Source organism: Galeopterus variegatus, unplaced genomic scaffold (genome assembly GCF_000696425.1).
Source record: "Galeopterus variegatus unplaced genomic scaffold, G_variegatus-3.0.2 Scaffold2303, whole genome shotgun sequence".
NCBI classification, from domain to species: domain Eukaryota; kingdom Metazoa; phylum Chordata; class Mammalia; order Dermoptera; family Cynocephalidae; genus Galeopterus; species Galeopterus variegatus.
In genome coordinates this window covers 149,606-170,375 of record NW_007728414.1, presented here as the reverse complement: position 1 = coordinate 170,375, position 20,770 = coordinate 149,606, and the positions used below count along the sequence as shown (strand labels likewise).

Here is a 20,770-nt window from a genome sequence, read left to right as displayed (position 1 = left end):
AACAAAACAAAAAAAAATGCAGAGGTTAGTTGGGATATGCTGTCATTGTGCTTCCTTTATTCCACAGTGATAGGACATACAGGAAACCATTGGAAGGTCCAGGGGGAGCCATGTGCGGAGAGGTTGCAGGAGTGTCTGTGGCCTGGCTGGCGGTATACCAGGCCCACCTGCCTCCCTGAACAGAGTGTGATGAAGGACCTGCATGGGCATATCCTATTCCTTTTTTGGAGAACGAGATCATATGAAAATGGCAATTAGGCATAAACCTCCGCCTTTATGCATTGAGCACATCTTGGCTTGTGTTCAGATGCTCCTAACCTACCTCCCCCACCCCCCCATGGATCTATGTTATCTTAAGTAGTATTACTTTTCCAAGTGTGTTAAAAATGAGATTCAGAGTGTGTGGACTTTTATTAGTACAAACCAGATGGTGGCAGAAATAATGTTCCAATTTGTAAATGTATTTGTTCTTAAATAAATGTGCTAAATGGCTAAAAAAAAATTCATGAGCTATGGGCTTCTAACTAAGAATGTTTTGTTAATCTGATTTAAAAACAGGACTTAACTTGAAAGCCTAAAAGGGGGCTTAAAAATTAGTGGCGATATTTCTTTGTTTTTATTTATTTATTTTTCCTTTATTTTTTATATGGAAACTTCACTTCTTTGGGTCAGCAAGAGAGGAACATTCTGAATCAAAGCACCTTTAAGGAGGAGTTTCTTGTGTTATGTTTACAAATTGGTAACTTCAACCTAATAAGAAAAAAAAGATTAATGAGCCTTAAATACCAATTCTTCCATTCTTTAACCAAGCACAAACACATCTTGCTGCAGAGTTGTAATTATCACAATGATTTTATTTTTTTATTTAAATTTGTCTTCCAAAGATATTTCCATGTACAGATGTAGTTCACAGACATGTCACTTTTAGTGGCCATATGGTATTTTCATGTTGTATGCTCCCCTCCCCTTTTTGCCAGCCCTCTTCCCCCATGGATGAAGCACTTGGGTTGGATCTAGGTCATTGCTGTTATAAAGCTGCAATGAACATCTTTGTACAGATTGGTTTCCTGCCCACTTCCCTGGCCATTTTGGTTTATTTCCTTGGCATGTATTCTCCATAGTAGACTTACTGAGTCAAAGGATTTGTAGTTCTTATTACATGTTTGCCAGCTTGCCCTGTGTAATGACAGAAGCAATTTACTGCGAAGACTTGTGTTTTGAGAAGCAGATAGGTTCGAACCACAAATCTCAGCTCTACCATTTGCTACCATTTATTGTGACCTTGAGCAAATCTCTCTTTGAGCTGATTTCTTCGTCTGTGGAATGGGTTTATAATAGTTCACTTCCCAGTGTGGTTTTGATACTTAAGTGTGATATTGTCTTTAAAACATTTAGCTCTGTGCCTGGCTACGTAGTAGTAACTGCTTAGTGATTGGTCTTTGTTTTCAGTAAAATATTTGTGCTCATTTTTCCATATTCTAAAAATATTGACGTTTATAATTTTTATTTACTCTTTGTTATTTTGGTGGTACCTTACACTGTTTGATTCTGGATTTATTAGAGAAGGACTGAATCTTTCCACCTGGTGATTTACTTTCTGAGTTTGTTTTAGTGCTTTTAAGTCCAGTATTAGAGCTAGGTGTGGCTGAAATGTCTCTTTGTAGGGAGTGTTAGGAAAGATGTTTAAGTGAATAAATAGGATTTATAAAATAAGAGTTATTGATTGAGTTTTCCTGGCTTAACAGCATATTATGAAAATATTTGAATTTGAGTATTATCATGGCAATTTTAGTCATACTGCTAATTTGGCAAGCAAACCTTTGTTCACATATACGTATATATATTTTCCAAGGTCAACTTTGGATTAATCACACATTTCATATGGAATATAAATAGAACCATGTTTTACTGGAGTTTTCTTAAAAATCAAGATTTTGGGTGGAAGCCTCTCTGTGGGAGACATTGATGTCAGAGTGACATGTGAGATGAGAGCATCCCAGGCTGACAGCTTGTGGCTGTGGACAGTGCAGGTGACCCTTCTGGCCATCAGTTTTCTTACCTGGAAAATGGGACGGTCAGACTAGAATTATTCTAAGGTTTTAACTATTATATTTTTTGAGGCAATTAATTTGGAAGGTGTAATTTTTCTGTCCTACCTACTCCACGTCTTTATTGAGTCAGCCACTTCTTTTTCCACCTAGACTCTTTCTCCTTGCACCCGGTGTCTGTTTTTGATCTCTCTTGAGAAAGAACACCCAACCTGTGGCTAATCTTTCTCTAAAAAAGGGGTGTTTATCTCCCATGTAGATTTTTATTTGTTTTTTAAAACATTGGGACACAGTCAGCTTTATTTTGATAAGGCTGTCCCAGTGGCTCCACTGGTCATCAACGATGTGCCCGTGTGGTGTTTACACAGAGGTGCCCCGCGTCTCCATCTGCCTCCGTCCTCCGCATTTCATGGGTGCTCATAGGCCCTGTGCATCTCCCAGTTTTTAACATCTACACTACTGTAAATGACTGATTTCTACCCATTTAGTCTTCTGGGCCCACAGCTTTTAGGGCTCAATCAATCACTGAATCCATAAACAAGGGCCCTGCCTCAGACTCCCCAGGCGCTCTGAGTGATGGCAAGGTGTTGACAGTCCCGGACGTCTGGCCCTTTCTGTTGATGACTGTCTGGGTTGGAGAGAATTTGGGGTATTGTGCTAGTGTTGGCAGGGACAGAGGAGAGACAGCTACATAAAAATTGATAAAAAATAAAATAGTTTACCTGGCAGATAAGCTGTATGTGGATAATTGCAGAACTGAGTAGTTAATTTTTGTTTCTCTCCACCACCATTTACACCAAGCTGTCTTCCTATTGGGATAGCTAAAGAGGTTAGAATAGTGATACACACGTAACACACCCCCCAAGTCCTTCCATGGAGCTCTGAAATGACTCAGATGAGAGTACAGCAGCTCTGATTGAAGGGAGTGGGGAAAAGGGTCCTGACCAAGCCCGTATCCTACCCACAGGTCCTCGCTCCTGCCCCTCATCTTCAGTGATCCTCCACCTGCCCTGGTTGAAGTGGTATTGCTTTAGTGTGTCCCCTGGGAAGGTCCCTGGATATGATAACATTTCTGGAAGAGCCGTGTAAAAGCAACCCCTTCCCCTCCACAAGGATGAGTCTGGGGCTATCTTTAACAGAGTGAAGATCCTGGACTTAGAGTTCATGAGTGGGTGGCCTTAAAAGGACCAGGTAGAAGTGGCCTTAAAGGGACCAGATAGAGAAGATAAAAACAGAGATGTGCTTTCAGAAGATAAGTTGAAGGTTTGAGCTGGCATCCTCTGATGGGCAAGAGAGGAGACAGAAATGCCTGATGATGTGCTTTCAGAAAGGTGGACACCTCTAAGCTGGGTTTGTGACACAGGCCAGAGGAGAAAGCAATGGTGAGCAGCTGGGCAGGAGGTCACCCATTCAGAGATCAGGAGGGACTGGAGCTGATGACGAGCCTTATCTCCAGAGGTCATGCCCTCTGGATGCTCTGAGCTTAGAGTGATCACAAGTTGTCTTGGGAAGAGACTGGGTGGTTTTAAGCCAGCACCTCCACCTGCGGTAGTCTCAGAGCCAACAGTGTCTTACTCCTCTGCAAAAAGGACTGATATGTGCATGGTATGTGTAGCTTGTCCTTCTGAATACCTCACTCCAAAGAAAGCTTGGTTGCAAACACCTTCCTCCCAATACCCTATGATCTGGCAGTCCCTCCTCAGTGGATTATGGCTCGTGGTCTTCTGCCAGCAGAAAGCTGGGCACGCTGGCCAGTCCGTTGCTTGCGGGGGCCTTTGAGGGTCTCCCCAGTGCCACCAGCTGGCCACTCAATGGATGAACATTCTTGTCTTTTGGTGGCAGGGGCCATGCTGCTGTGATGAGGCCAGGAGGACAGGAAGGGAAGAAGAGGGGTGGCTTCCTTGGAGTCCCCTCATAGCTGGGAGCTCTTTCCCCTCTTTCTGTGCTGGGCTAGTTGAAGCTTCAGCCATCTTTGCAGAAAGCTCTTGGCTCTGGGTGAAGACATCTTGAAATAGACTTCATACCTGTGGAAATTGAAAAAGGAGATAAATGGCAGGGACTGTTTGTTGAAGCTTCAGCCATCTTTGCAGAAAGCTCTTGGCTCTGGGTGAAGACATCTTGAAATAGGCTTCATACCTGTGGAAATTGAAAAAGGAGATAAATGGCAGGGACTGTTGTTCCTATTCTGGTGTGTCTCCTGCACCTGTAGGTACAGAAATATTTAACTCCAAAAAAGTGGCTTGAGTTGTAATGTTGTGTTCTAATTTGGAAACGTGAAGCTGGCCACGTCCAGAAGGTGCCCCCTAGCCCAGTATTCACAGGTAGCACAGTGTGTCTCTTCCAGCTGAGTGCTCCAAAAAAGTGGCTTGAGTTGTAATGTTGTGTTCTAATTTGGAAACGTGAAGCTGGCCACATCCAGAAGGTGCCCCCTAGCCCAGTATTCACAGGTAGCACAGTGTGTCTCTTCCAGCTGAGTGGCACTGCCCTGGGCGCTTAGCCCCCATCCCAGTCACTCTTAGCCCCTTCCTCAGTGCCTAGCTCTGGGCTCCATACATTCTGTGTGCTCCATGAAAAAGGGCTGGATCCCCCTTCTGGGTACAGACATTCAACTTACACACTCTTAGGGCTTTTGGCTAAAGGGGTATATGTGGGATCAGCTTTTTCAGGAGCACGTGAAGCCTGGGGGATCTTAGTGACTTGGCAGATCTGTGTGTAAGCACAGCTTCACCGCCCCCTACCTACTTCTGATAGGGTTACTGGCAGCCTCCAGGGACGAGACTGTTCATCCCAGATGTTCCTCGGACTTCTAGGAGTCAGTAGGAGGACACCCCTAGGGCTGGCCGCTCTGATGGGGTCAACATTTTTTTTTTTGTCTTTTGTCTTTTTCCGTGTCCGGCAACAGATCGCAACCCTCAGTGTTGCCCCCGTACCGGACCGGGGACCAGCAACGGGATTGCAACCCTCGGTGTCGCCCCCGCGCCTCGCTCAGCCAGTGAGCGGGAACCAGTCTGTATGTGGGATCCGAACCCTCGGCGGGAGCGCCGCCGCACTTCCCAAGCCGGCGCACTTATCCAGTGCGCCACCGGGCCGCCCCTGGGGTCAACATTTTTATCCTCAGGGTATGGATGAGGGGGACTTAGCCTTTGTCAAGATTGTGCAGGTAGCGTAGGGATAAGGTCCTTCTAGTATTGAAACAGTTCTGTGTCTTTGCAAACAAAACACTTTAAAAAGGATACCACCCCTGCCGCCCTTCCTGGTGTAAGGTGGCAGAAGGAAGCAGTGGCTGACAGTAGAGTTAAACAAACTTTAAGGTAGGTCACATTTTTGACATACCATTTTCCTCTGCCGTACCAGCAGCTGCTCTCTGCTTTGAAAGGGGGCTTAGCTGCTCATATAAACTTTGGTTTGTGATAATGTAAACTATTATTAGGATTATCTTTTTATTCATAATATATGCCTGATTCTCTACCTTATTTATGTTCTGTTTAAAACACTCATTTACCTTCAGTACCTGGAGTCGGCATTAACCCCTCTGAAAATGAAGGAAAACTTTATAACAGACCATCTATTTAAATCTCTCTATGGTTAAAAAGGACTCTGGAAATGAAATCTTTGGGTTGAAGAAGGTTGAACTCTCAATAAAGCTTCTAGGTTAAAACTGGGATGTGATGTTGACAAAACATTTCAGTTAAAAAAATTTATTTTTAAGTGAGGGTTTATCCCAAGGGTGGTTGTTTTAATACAGAAATGCTTGATTCTCACTTAAGAATTTTTGGCCTTCAGAGTCTCCTGCTCTCTTTCTCTCTGTCCCTGATTTCATCACTACCTGCTGGAACCATTTGCCACTAAGGACATTCTGGAAGTTAGAGCCATTCCCAAGGCTCAGGCTGGGCTGCTGTGGTCAGTCAGACCCTGCTCCCTGCAGGGAGGCAGGAGGGTGCTATCTGGGTGCTGCCTGGGTGCTCCTGCTTTGTTTGTCAGTGAAGAGCGGGCTCGTGCGCCAGCCAAGGAAAGCCAGTAACCTTTTCCATTTTTAATAAAATGTCTCCCTCACCCTTTGTTTCTCCCTCTACTCCTCCCTAGAAGAAAGAACAGATTAAATTTTTAAGCACATCTGGACACTGTTTTTGTAAAACTCTTACCCTGAATTCCCAGAAGGAATGTATTGGCTCCCATTTTTCCTAGCAAAAACTGAAACAATTCCTTTGTTTATAAGTACTGTGCTTGCGTATTTTAATAAAACAGTAAAGAAAGGAATTGCGCTGATTTGAGGATCCTTAGCTAGGCCAGCACAGTATCCTTTACGCCTCTCTTGAAGTCTTTGAGAGGTGCTAAAGGTTTGTGGTTGGTTAATTCTGGTGGGAATGGGGAAAGGAGGAGTAGGGGCTCCATGGTTTTTACATTTTCTGCTTTCTGTGGCTGTAAGAGTGTTGGGCCATGGGGTAGTGGGTGCTTGTAGTCCTGGTCTGTCTGTTCTGCTTTTTCTACCATGCATTGAGGCCTTGGTGAACACAACGTAGTAGATACAATCGGCTTACAATGTTCCAGGTGTGAGAGCCCAAAGGCCTGCAATCAAAGATGTAACCTATCTTCCCCTTATCAGAGAGTGTTGGTTTTTCTTGTAGGTGAATCTTCTAGAAGCCTATTGTTGGTACGAAAATGAGGTTCATCTTCCATTAATATCAGTCTACTAAGATGTTGGCATGGAGTTCTTCTAGTATGGGGAAAATTGCAAAAGAGTTGAAAGGAGTGTTATACTTCTAAACATGAGATATAGAGGCATTTGAGTTTTGGGGGAACTTGTAAGAGGGCATTGTTCTGTTCAAAGTGGTGATTGCAGAAATTCTTTTTTATGCCCTTAAAATTATGTTTATGAATCAAAGTTTATCTTCAGGAAGACATCAGGATAGGATGGTTAAGTTATGAGGTTCATAGCTCTGCAACTATTCAATAAATGTTCATTAGTGATAAGCATTTAACCAGCCTTTAAGTGTAGTAGTTACTGTTTCCTAGAATATTACTTTCCCTGGACCTGTTCTGGGTGTCTGAAAATAAACTCAAGAGGGGCAATATTCCTGTAAGCCTTATCCCAGAGATTAATCAAGTTCCATATATGACCACATTTCAGCTTTTTTCCTCTACTTTTTGGGAAGAATGTTACTAACTATGACCCCAAAATTGATCCACTAAGCCTGTCGGTGCCATGATGTGCATCTGTCCAGTGGCGGCAGGTGTTGAATAATGTCCAAACAGGATGGCCCGAACACGAGCACTTGTATTAGTGCCCTTATGCAAAAGTTCTGCATTTTCATGAGCTTTGGACAAAGAGGTTTTACCTGAACAGAAATTTAATTTGATAACTCTGAGTCATACTGATAATGTTTTAGCTAATCTTCTGAATTTTTATTTCTCTTTGAATTCTGGGAAATGGTCTTTTATTCTGAATGCTAGCCGTTAGACCACTTGGTTAGTAGTGTTTGGTTTAGAAAAAGACCTAATTTAGAACTAGTATTTCAGTGTTGGTTGCCTCTACATTTTCCAGATAGCATTGTTTTAAAAACCGCAAAATGGTTTTATTATTTTATCAGTGGGTCAGACTGTAAGGCACTGAGCAGATCTTGGAGAGCATTGGCTTGGGGTCCCTGTGTCCTACTCAGTAACATGGGAGATTAGAGGACTATCCTGGTGGGATCTTGATCTCTGAGGGCATCTTTGTCTTCATAGTGCTGGGCTCTGTGAACCAGCAGTCTTTTCAGTACCTTTTTCAATGCCAATGGCAGGTTTTTTTTTTTTTTTTTAAGCTTTCTACTTTTACTGTAAAACTAGGGGATGAGTCTGAATAGCCACAAAAAGTTGGGAATTAACATGGAGGAGCTATTTTAAATAATCTATCGATATAATTATTTGCTCAGAGATTTGTATAATAAACCTCTAGTGGTTCTCATGTTGAAAACATCCACCTTGACCTTCTTTTACCTATAACCTATTTAATATCCTTTATTTTAATTCTATTTCATTCTCCTCCTACCTTGCCAACCTCACTTTTTAATCTTTTCCTCCTCATACACCCTAACTATGGGTAGTCCCACAAAGCCCAATTCCTGGCTTTTTGTTATTTTGTAGAACTTCTATTAATTTTTTGTACCTCCTATGAATTAGCCTGTCTATCCTTCAGGTTCTGTAGCATGACTTCATGCATGACTTCCTTTGTTCTAATCCTACATTTAGAAGATAGCCTGGACTCACCTCACTTTCACTTATTTTTTTCTACATCCCCCCTTTAAAAAAAACCCTGCTGTGTTCTCCTTATTAGTGTAAAATCAATATCTCCCACCTTTCCCAAATAGGAGCCCACAAGTCACCTTTGAATATTTCATCATCACCACTGTATTGCATTTGTCACCAAGTCCTGCCATCTTTCCTACAAATGCCTCTCAGACCTGTCCTTTCATTGTCATTCCTACTGTTGTCATCCTGGTCCTGTCCTTCTGTCATCGTTCCTGCCATTGCCGTCCTGGTCCTGTCCTTCTGTCATCGTTCCTGCCATTGCTGTCCTGGTCCTGTCCTTCTGTCATCGTTCCTACCATTGCCGTCCTGGTCCTGTCCATCCATTATCGTTCTTGCTGTTGCTGTCCTATCCTTCTGTCATTGTTCCTGCCATTGCCATCCTGGTCCTGTCCTTCTGTCATCATTCCTGCCGTTGCCAACCCTCATTGCCTCACATGTGGACTATTGCAGTTGCCTCCTGTCTGGTCCGTCCAGCTCCACCTTCTACCTCCCTAGTTCTTCCTACACATGTGGTCACAACACTGTTGTTAGTATTACTTTCCTGCTTCAGTTTTCTTGTTGTTTAACTTTTTTCTGTTTTTTTTTTATTGTGGTAAAGTATACATAACATAAAGTTTACCACTTTAACCATTTTTTAACGTGTGCAGTTCAGTGGCATTATGTAATTACGCAGTGTTGTGCAACCATCACCATCATCCGTCTCTAGAACTTTCTCATCTTCCTAAACTGAAATCCATACCCATTAAACAGTAACTCCCCATTCTCCTCTCCCACCAGCCCCAGCCAGCACCATCTGCTTTCTGTCCCTATGAATTTGGCTATTCTAAATACATCATATAAATGGAATCATATAGTATCTTTCCTTTTGTGCCAACGTCAGATTTTTAAAGATTCTATTTAGTGATTCTAATCTTCCGGGATTTCAGTGAAGATCTGGTAAAGCTGACCAAGGGCCTTTGCTTCTGAGTCTTCGCCTTGTCGCTTTAGTATTTAGTGAGCTTTACCTGGGAGCATGACGCTGGCTTGCCCTGAGTATAGGCAGGAAAGTCAAAGTGTGTAGGAGTGATGGGGGAAGAGTAGAGAGATGCTGATTGAGACTCCCACCTTGCCGCCTCCATGGCTCAGCTGTTAACAAAGGTTAGTGACGATTTTTGTCATGGAGGGAAGATAAGGCAAAAATTGGCAGTGGGTAGGGATCAAGATTCCCTTCCTCCTGGGGCCGGCCCGGTGGCGCACTGGATAGTGTGCCGCTTGGGAAGCGCGGCGGCGCTCCCGCCCGAGGGTTCGGATCCCACATACAGACCGGTTCCCGCTCACTGGCTGAGCGAGGCGCGGGAGCAACACTGAGGGTTGTGATCCCGTTGCCGGTCCCCGGTCCGGTACGGGGGCAACACTGAGGGTTGCGATCCGTTGCCGGACACGGAAAAAAGACAAAAGACAAAAAAAAAAAAAAAAAAGATTCCCTTCCTCCTTAAATATCTTCCATTTATATAAGGGGCATGGAATCAGGCCCACCTTGAAAATAAGAGGACCTGTGTGACAAGGCCCCAACTCTAGTCTTTTCTGTTTTGTGGGTGGCACATCCAATTTTCAGGACCTGGGATTTGACTCGTCCCTTTGGTTCAATTCTCTGATCCTTTTGGTTCATTCTTTGTAGCTACTGTTTTATTGCCTCTTTCTTCTCTCTCTCCCACCCTCAGCCTAGCCCACTGCCAGCTTGGCCTGTATCTGAGACCCTTCCCCTGAGGTCCTGTCTGCTAAATTCAGGCCTGTGCTCACATCTGTAATGACTACTTTGTATAGGTCTTGCCTGACTTCAAGATGCACCACGTGCAAAGCTGAATTCACTTGTCCATCCCAGCCTTATGGTGCCCGTCTTTTCAGGCCTGTTGGCGGTGTTTAACACAGAAGTGTTGAGTGTTGGGCAGTTACTCCAGGGTTGCCAGAAGCATTTGTTCGGGATGAGGAGGAAGGCTCTGTGGCATCCCTGAAGAATAGCAGCCATTTACTGAATGCTTACCATATGCGGCACCAGGCGCTGCAGCTGATTATGTGTGCTCATGTGTCTGTATCTGCTTGAAATGGTTTTCCTTCACCTTCACCCACCCCAAAGCTGGACATGCCTCAGGATCCAGCTAGAGACCTGCCTCCTCTGGGAAGACACTTCTGTGGATATAGCCTTTTCTCTATTCAACTACCCCTTCTCCGAAATCCTATTACATTTGGAGCTCAATTGCATAACTTAGCACATTCGTTCTATAAAGTGTAACCTTATCTACAGTAGTTTCATGTCTTTTAGCTTTGTTTTCTAAAACAAATTGTAAACTCCTGGAGGCAGGGGTCCTGTTCAGCCTTATTCTCAATAATTCAAAGTGGCCTTCCCAGGACAAAAGCATATTTCAAGCTCTTGAGACATCTGGTTGATAAATTCTGGGGCACTTGCTCAGGTTTTTCATAAATAAGTGAGGAGAGAACCTTAGGTTATAGTTAAATATTGTTTTTAGATTGGGCTAAGTTTTTCAGGCAGAAGTCATTTTTTCTCCCTCGATAACCACATGTGTTGTGGTTTCTAATCATAAAATGAAATTTACAGCTTTTGCCAGCTAATCATTTTATCTCCTCATCTTATTCTGTAGGATGAACACACAGCAGTGTTTCCCCAGCCATCCTGACTGTGCAGGAGGGAGGATGTTGTCAGTCTGCTTTCTGGATTTGCCAGTTTCCCTTTTAATTTTACACAGTTCTGTTATTCACATGAGACTAGCCAACTAATCATAAAATCCCCTAAATTCCTGTAATTTTAAAGAAACAGGGTAAATTATAGTAATTTGGTTACCCTACAGAACAGCATTAAAGATACCCCCATCAGTAGGCAACCTACTGAAATACCAGTATGTGTGCACGGTACGTGTAGCCTTGCTGATACATCTGCCCTGTTGCCTTTTCCTTGTACACACCCAGCTTTCGAGCAGGTGAAAGGGCCTGCTTTACTACTTCTTAATAATGGTGATTTCTCTTTGTAGAAAATGATGGATAATTACAGCTGACTGGACCCTTAGGCAGAATTTGGCCCAGTGGTCCTAACTCTCACCTTATTAGGCTCTTTTTGTTATTTCCCTTATAGGTCCCACATGTTTCTCCCAAAAGGAACTGCGTTTATTGATAGCTGGTGGAGATTCATCAGAACACAGGTTATGTATATTAGGATCTAACTTATGTTGTTATAGTCCACATGATGCGTGCAATAAAGATAGTCTGGAAGAGTCTTCTTCAAAATGATAGGGGAGGGGCTTGGGGAGGATTTTCATATTCTTCTTTGTGCTTAAATTTCTTTTGCCTTGAACTTGTTGTATTTACAAAAATAATATCACTCTCTTCAAAGGAAGAGTCTACAATTTTCCTAGACATGTGAAAACCCACTCTTAGGGAATCTCTATTTGAGAACCACTGAGTATCCCACCGTTCATGGGCAGTTGGGGAAATGGAAGACAGGAAATGGTGTGTGCCAGCCCTGGCCTCCTGCCCACACTGTTTCTCTGGGACTTTTCCTCCTGGGCGCTCCAGGGAATGCACTGGCTCTGCGTCCCAAGAAGCAGTGTGGCTCGCTTGACAGCTTGGCCTCATGTTGACCCAGCACATTCTTAGTTTGAATTGTTTTAGCCGGAATTTTTGGACCTTCCTTTTTTTTCAAATATTTAATCACTGCTTTTAATGTTTTCTGGTAAGCCTCTGTTTCACACTAACTTCATGACAAGATGTTACAGGCTTCTAATTTATTTTCACAATATTGCTTCGATTTTGTAAACATTTCTCCATAGCCTAATGAAGGGGACAAGACACATTGGTTTCTTCCTGTTGACAGGTCAAGGGAGAAGTTTGTGTGTGTGTTTGCTTGCCTCAGTCCTATGAGAGAGGAATAGGAACTCACCACCGGGGCCACTTCATCGGGGGATGAAATGTTCTCCTACCTGCTGTTCCATTTACCTTGTCTGCCTCCAACGAATTCGCTTTGTATTGACCTCTTTATTCAGTCTGTGCCAGAAATCCTTAGAGGGAGTGCAGGGAGACTTTCATACCTGGGAACACTGCACTGCCCTTCACGCACACAGAACATTTAGCTAAATCTAAAATTGTCCAGGACAGCAGTACTTCATTTTTACATTGTTCTTCGTCCTCCTTCTCAGAATGACATTTTAGCTGTTCAAGGAAATAAAAACAAAGCTTAAATCTTCTTGGCAAACACAACTATTTCCTGACCTAAATATCACACAGTGATTTAATTGGTGTGTCATTGTGTGTGTGTGTTTGCATGTGTGTACTTTAATGAGAATTCCATGTGGTATCACTGAGAAATTAGGAAAGAGTCTTCTAGATTTATTGCTTATAGTTTAAGGGCAGTCTGCTGGCTTCCATCCAAGAGGTGGGGAGACATAAAGTTACAGGGATCATTAGGGTTTGAATATATCCTTCCGATTGCCTACTATTTTTAAATTAGTTTGGCAAATAGTGAAATTATTTACCCTTTGAAACTTGTAACGTTCATCAAAATAAACTCAAGGGGGACCTGGGCATCATGTAAGTGATGGTGTCCTTTGCTGTATAGTAGCATCTTAGTTTTGAAGCTGAATGAATTTTGCTGTGGCTGGAGTAGGAGTCAAAGCTATAGATTATTCTTCACTTTGGAAAGTTGGAGTTTTAGATCTCCCTTAGTGGCTCTTAGGCAAATATTAAAATATATATATCTTAGTTTATTTTTTAACTTCATTTGGTGAAATTGACTTGATTGCTGACATGACTGTTTTCACCTGTGGTCTGAAAAGTGATAGACGGCTCTCTTAATGGGCTCCTGTGCGTTATTGCATAAATGGTTGCCTTTTATGTTGCTGCTTTATAAAGTTTGTGAGTCCCAACATCTTGGACAAAGTGTTCAATTACTGAATTGTGACAAATACTGCTTACAAAGGATTACAATTGGACAGTATTAATCCAGAGTTCTACTTAAAACTGAGATTTTACCTCCAATTACTTCCCTCCCACAGTTGAATTTTGTTTTTAATCACCAAAGGAAAACGACTCTCTCTGTCACTCAACAGACCTGGTATTAAGGTATCAAGCTACAGAGGGGAGTAGGATTCTAAGGCAGACAGGTGAGGGGCCTGGGTGGGTTTCAGGGGTCCAGAAGCCTCCTGAAATACTATGTGTGCACGTGTACCACACCTCTCATCAAATTCTCAGACATCTGCACCTGTAAGTAAAAAGCTTGACCCTCCTTTGGGAGGGTTGAGAGGTAAATGAGAGGATTTTAGTGATTTTGGCCCTGGTGGTGATAGTATTACTGGGAAAATGGTAAGATCACAGCTATATAGCAACTGACACCCACCCTACTTTTAGATCTGACCAATGTTTGTCTGGAAACTTAGGGATAGTACTCAAACCTTCAGAAACTCCTTGCATCTTGAGACCATCTTGCATTTCAGTCCACAGGCACCTGTGAAGGGAACACACTTGTGCTTAATGCTGGTTGTAGCCCAGCCTGGGACTCATGTGGCTGATCACCTTCACCTTTGTTCATTCACCCTCGTTAATGCAGGACAAGAGACACAGCCTGGTAACCAGCCGGCACTGAGCAAGTGGGAGTTGCATGCTTGTCTCTGTGAAATCAGGTTTGGAGGTCCTTTCTGCAGAAAGGCAGTGCCGCTTGCCCACTCGTTCAGCGTTGAGACACATGGTATTTCTCTCCGGTAACTCTGATTCCCACAACCCAGAGGAGAACCAAGACCGTTGAAAATTGCCCCGAGAATGGAGAGTGGTGGGCTGGAGGAGCGGCTGGGTGGGGGTGGAGATGCGAAGGGGGGTGTAGAAGCTTGTTCACATGCTTGTTAACATTTGAGGGTCTTTGACAAAGGAAGTCTAATGCCCTGCCCCGGTCAGCCAGCGATTGCCCCCTGGGAGGCCCCGTTGTGCACAGGAAGTCAGACACTAATGAAGTTAGTGAGGGGACAAAGGCGCCCTGGCCCGGGAAGGGCCTAATTGCTGTGTCCGGCTCCCAGGCGGCTGGCCTCAAGCTGGAGGAGGCTAGGCAGGATGCGCTAAGTGTTAACACCTGGAGCAGTTGCTGCCGACTTCCTGGTGCCTCTTTTTTGTGTGTGCGCCGTGTGTCTGGGTGCGTACACATAGGCACTCACAAACCCTGGCTGCATATTAGGGGGATTATTTCAGGATGTGGTAACTAAGAGACTACATGGAAATGGTTTGATCAGGAGGTCACACTGTTGTTGAGTGTCACCCCTGAGCCAGGGCAGGGTTGAGAAGCAGGAGACCAAACCTCCCCCCTTCCCGCCTTCCCCATCTGCCCATCAGGGTTTGGTGACTGTGGCTTCACTTCTAAGCTGGCCAATTCCCTCCCTTGCCCCCAGGAAATCTGGGAAAGGCCAGACGATTTTGCAGAGAGAGGCAGATACATATTAGAAGGGTCACTTGGCTTGGAACATTCTAGTCAGAACTGTCAAAGAACAAAATTACAACAAATTTAGTTGAAGATCTCAATTGACTTTATTGCAATTCTAGAATCAGGCAACATATTATTCCATAAGATAGAATAAGTGTTCCAATGAGCCAAGGAGAGGAAGTTGGTTTTATAGACGGAAAAAGGATAAAGAAAGCAAAAACAAAAAGCGGATTGGTCATTTCAAAGTTACTTTCCTTGCCAGGTGGGGACAGGAAGACAGAACAATAGAAAATAACATCACACTACTTCTGGCTATCTCTTTTGTGTAAGGATTAAAGCAATGGGGACTTCATTATCATACCTATTGAAGATTTAAACTGGCCTGCAGGAAATTGGCTGTTATCTTTCTTCTGACTTCTCAGAAGAGGTCAGACCACAGCCTAAGTGAGGTGGAATTTAGCAGGGATGACTCCATTTTGATTTTAGTCTGGTCTTTTGGGACCTAGTGCAGGAACTTAGTCCAAAACAATGGCCGCCTATAATTTTTATTTAACAGAACTATTGGGAGAATGCTCCTGGGGAAAAGAGGTTTTGAGCCAGCTGTGGTCCTAGGGGGGTGGGAATTTGGGCTGGATGAGGAGTGATGGAGGCAACTGCCAGCACCCAAGGGGGTTGGTGTTGTGTATGTGGATATCTGAATCCACACCTGCAGGGGTCAGGGGGTGGGTTTGCATCCCAGGGGAGTGGGGAAGCCCAGAGGTACCCCCATCATTTCTAAGTGGTATCTCTGGCTTCTTTGTGTCTAAACATGGCTTTGCACTTGGGGCCTATGTACCCTTCAGAGGCCCTTGGGTGGCCTTCAGAATCTCTGAGAACCCCCCAAAATTGTGTAAGTAATGTTTCTGGGTGAAGTTGTGTAAGTAATGTTTTTCACAGGATTCTCCAAGGGGTTCTAGAAACCCTTTACCCTTAACAGCTATGGCATCATCAATAATTAAAAGTGAAGATGTCCTGCCTTGGCCATTAGCCCATAGGGACAGGATTAGAGAGGCTCAGTTCCTGCCAGAGCAAAGGCCAGGCTACCTGTAGCCTGAGCCTGGGGTCCTCCCGTGGGCTGCCAAAGACAGGCAGTGCTGAGTACAGGTTAACTCACTTGGATTTTTTGCAGCTAGAGAACAAGAAAGTTTAAAAAGGATGCTTGAAACCTGTCCCACCCCTAGAAAAAGTGGGGAAAAGCCACAAATTTTGAAAAAGGGTCTAATGTTGACTTGCTGCTTCCCACTGTTATTTTAAAGAGGTTTTCTGTCGAAGACGACCATGTGGACAGACTTCATCGGCTGGCAGAAAGGGTTGCCTTACTTTCTAGCATATCCTGTAATGTTTTGATTAGCACCAGAACCCAAAAAGGCGGCTTCCATAATTTCCAAAAAGGCAAAATCCACCTTGTAGGAAGTGCGTGGAGGGGGGCATGCTGAGGACCTGCTGGTGGAGGAGGCTCGGTCCCCATGGCAACATCACAGTCCTCCGTTTCTGCAGACATTTGTACTGTAAAAGCAGAATTCCAGATGTGACACTATTTGGAGACACCATTCCCGGGTCTCGGAAATGGTGTTTGAGGCTTAGTTCGGTGTACTGCTCTCTGTGTGGTCCTAAGGCTTTTTATTAGAAGTTGTGTTTTGATCCGAACATTTCCTCTCAGCTTAGGCATAACAATCATGTTTATAGCTCTAAGTTTTCCTCTATTGTCTAATCACTATTTTGCCCTCACAGGAATAGACTTTCTTGGGCTTCTGGAGTTGAAGTCTTTGTAACTGTTCTTTCACAGCTGAGTGGGTGAGCCAGTAGCTGATTTGTGGGGTGGGTATTTGGGTGGTTGGTTGTTTGCTTCCTCTTTGTACCCAGTGTTTACAGAAAACCAGTTAATCTGTGTCTGTGAGTTGTGTGTGTGCTTTTGAAACTACAGATTGGTTGACTGTTACCTTAAAGATGCCAGTTCTCTAACATGCGGTTCTCATTTGAGTAGAAGGGAGTGGTGTGTGAAGCAGAGGGAAAGGTCTGGCTCCCCATCCAGAGGCATGTTTTATAGCTTGCCTTTAACGTTTTCAGAATTGGAAAAATGGAACAATCCTGTCTATTTGTGAGTATCAGCCACGGGAGAACACACAGCCCAGACTAATTGGAAAAAGTACTTGGGCTTTTGTTTTGTGAAAACCAAGAAGGCTGCAGAGCTTTGTTTTGTTTCACTTTTAAACATAGGAGGAAAGTCAGCTTGTATGTGTGTGTGTGCGCATGTGTGTGCATGTTCATATCTCTGGGCTTTAACTGCAGTAAGAAAATGATGAAGTCAAGAGCGGGAGGGATGTTTTAAAACATTAAATTCTATTAAGGCCACATCATTCAGAGACATTGTTCTCTGAGAAACAACTCATATACACGTCTTAACACATGTTTTAGTGAAAGGATTTGGGGGGGATTGGATGGAGGGGCAGGTTAGTGAAAAGCTTAGATGAAAACTAGAGCTTACAGTTTGATAAGCAGGACACACGGTAACTTGGCTTGGGTCTGGGCTCCATGTAAGAGCTCAGAAACAATTGTCCCTTCATCTTGCCTTTGGGGAGCATGAAATTAGGAACATGTGTGTGCTGATTAGCAACATGTCAGAGATGAATCATGATTACAGCTTTGGTCTGGTGCACAGGCCATGCTTTGGAGTAGTGATTTCCTACCTCCCCCAGCAAATCTCTTTAATTAGCTTAAGATCTCTGGGTCTTTTTGGGCCCACGTGGTAATTGCTGGTGGGAACCCGGCAGCATACCCCCAGAGCTTGTGTGTTCCTTGCTAGATATCCAGGACCTCACTTCCCCAAATCAGACTCCTGGCATCTTTGTTTCTGAAGTTGGTTGTGTTGAGAAAGAGAGAGAGAGAGAGAACAGCTCCTGGGAATGTGAAGAGAATGTCTTGACTAGATCCAGGCCCAGGCTGGCTTTGTGATTTATTTTCCTTGTGTTTTGGGTTCGCCAGCATTCTCCTCTGCTTACATCACCTGGGGCTACTCCGCCTTTGCTGACTTTTTTTTTTTAGTCAAAGGTTTGAACTGAACTAAGTGGGATCTGTCGTTGTTTATGAAACCATCTGAACCTGCACAGAGTCAAATGACTGCACATTCTGCCTCCTCTTGCCTTCCTATGTCCTTTGGTCATAGGCAAAAACGTTAGTCCCATTTGTACATTTTAAGCCTCACAGAGCCGTCTGCTGTCTTTTTATCTCATTGACACATTGGAAACCCAAGAGGGAGAAAATGTTATTGAAAATAGAAAGTAGGGGCCGGCCCGGTGGCACACTGCTACAGTGCGCCGCTTGGGAGCCCGGCGGCGCTCCCGCTGAGGGTTCGGATCCCACATACAGACTGGTTCCCGCTCACTGGCTGAGCGAGGAGCGGGCGCAACACCGAGGGTTGCGATCCCGTTGCCGGTCTGGTCCGGTACGGGCGCGACACTGAGGGTTGCGATCCGTTGCCAGACACGAAAAAAGACAAAAAGGAAAAAAAAAAAAGAAAATAGAAAGTAGGAGTTGGCCTTGGTTTTAAGTGGTTGCTAGGTGTACCTTTAAAAATCCATCCTCAGTTCCTTTTGACAAATGCTCTAATTTAAATTTTCACCCAAACTCTATTCACTAAAATATTGCGGGAGCAACACCGAGGGTTGCGATCCCGTTGCCGGTCCCGGTCCGGTACGGGCGCGACACTGAGGGTTGCGATCCGTTGCCAGACACGAAAAAAGACAAAAAGGAAAAAAAAAAAAAAGAAAATAGAAAGTAGGAGTTGGCCTTGGTTTTAAGTGGTTGCTAGGTGTACCTTTAAAAATCCATCCTCAGTTCCTTTTGACAAATGCTCTAATTTAAATTTTCACCCAAACTCTATTCACTAAAATATTACCAACTTTCTGAAAGTGCCTTAATGGATTTAAAAGCTGTCTTGTTTAGGCCTCACTGTTTGGCCTGCCTTTCATTGGGAAGGGGGTGCTATAATTTAGTGCAGTCCATTTCAAAATGCATTTTTCCAAAATGTCAGTTAAGCTATTTTGGAGCTGGATTGTAAATGTTCTGGGAAGTATGTGACTTCAAATGGCTTAGAATCCCCAAGGGCCCCTCAGAAATTGGCAGTCTTATCATCCGTCATGGCTGCCGCGGGTGGGATCTGCCCCGTGGCCATCTTTGTGTCCAGGCCTTTGTGTCTTATCATATGGCTGGAGCATGGTGTGGGTTTTTGCCTTTTGAATTTTATTCCTTTAGTGCACTTAAGGGTTATCCTCCTCCACTCCCTTCCTGAGTAAAGGATGTTTTCTCCATTGTGTTCCCATTTGCTGCTTCCATCCCTGCTGACCATAGAGCACCAACCAAAGGAATTTCATAGCAGAGCTCTAGGCACTGGGGGCTTGCTGCTTAGTTCACTTTGGAACAAATTGAAAGCTACCCGTTAGTGCAGCAAATGGGGGTGGTTAATGAACTGAGAATGTGGCACCCTGAGGCCACAGCATTGGCATTTATAGTTTTTAAGTAACAGGCAACAAACAAGTATTTTTAATTGTCAGCTCGTTAAATATCAAAACACTTTAGTAGCTAAAAGCTTGGGATTGTTTCCTGGAGAACAATTTACAAAGCTGTTGACCAGCTTTGTAAGTTGCCTGATCTGTTTTCTCTTAGTGTGGGCCCTTATTCTAAGCCCATAAATCATGGTGTAACAGGAAGATAGGTTCTTGGTGTATGGTACTGGCTTAATCATGCATTCATTTATTCAGGCAGAAAAATGAATGTTTATCAAGGGATGACAGTGTGCCAGGGCCAGGACTGTGGGGCAGGGGTTTTGGGGGCTGCCCCCATGACAACTCCATCTTCAGCCTCTCCTCCTCCTATCCAACCTGTGTACTTATCAGAGATGTAGTTTCTGGGCCACCCAGTTCCCACCATGACCATCAACAGAACACATTCTTTAGTCTGGTGGTCAGTGCCCTCTGCCACCATTCCCTGATCTACCTGGCCGCCTCATCTCCCACAATCCTCCAAGGTTCTGGATCCTGGGAGATGCACCTCTAAGAGCTTTCCCCTGTCTCTGTCATGTATCCCCTGGTAACTTGCCCCACAGCACAACTCTCACCTTGTTTACTAAGGCAGGAATCTTCTCAGGTATGATGACATAAACATTTCTGAGTTTATTATATGTCAGATGCTGTGGTGAGCATTTGATATATGTCATCTCATGTAGTCCCTACACCAATTATTTCCAGGAAGATTTATTCAAACACTTCATAGTTCAGAGAAATGAGGCTCAGAGAGGTTCAGAAACTTGCCCAAGGTCACACAGCTGGAAGGTGGGTGATTTGAACATACATCCGTGTAACTCCAAACTCTATTCTCTTAAACACTCCTCTTCTCCAGATAAGTCCCAGGTCAGCCCCCAGAGGCCTATGTCTAGGATGGCAGAATCTCAAGCAGCAGCTCTGATGGATCAGTGTTCTGTGTCTGCCTGAAGCTGGGGTGGGAGAAAGCACAGTGACAAGTGATCAGTTGTGGGTTTGGGAAGGGGAAAAATCACATGCCATGTGTGTGACATCGAGATCCATTCCATCCATATTGCAGCTGAAATTATGTAAAGTGCATATACGCTTTCAATTGCACTTATAACAAATTACCACAAACCTAGTGGCTTAAAATGATGCAAATTTATTATCTTATATGTAGTTTTGGAGGTTAGAAGTCCGAAGTGGGTCTTATGCGGCTAAAATCAAGGTGTTGGCAGGGCTGGTTCCTTCTAGAGGCTGTAGGGGAGGATCCATTCCTCACCTTTTCTTCCTGCATCCCTTGGCTCATTAGCCCCTTTTCCCTCCATCTTCAAAACCAGTGGTGTAGTATCTTCAAATCTCTCTCTCCCCCCACCCCCTTCCTCTCTCCCTCTCCCCCCTCCCTCTCTCTTCCTCTCCCCTCCCCTCTA

The 20,770-nt window shown here is 44.2% G+C and overlaps 1 protein-coding gene across 2 annotated transcripts in view; it reads left to right on the top strand.

Annotated features, from left to right (window-relative positions):
* The window catches only part of IL17RD (interleukin 17 receptor D), a 63,711-nt gene that overhangs the window by 16,361 nt on the left and 26,580 nt on the right, over window positions 1-20,770 (top strand). The window contains exon 1 of one of the 2 annotated variants that reach the window (XM_008581225.1): window positions 6,013-6,039. The exons of the other annotated variant lie outside the window; for it this stretch is intronic. The gene's annotated coding sequence lies outside the window, so the exon portion shown is untranslated. Of the gene's footprint in view, window positions 1-6,012; window positions 6,040-20,770 lie in introns of those variants that run through there. 2 annotated transcript variants of the gene reach the window in all.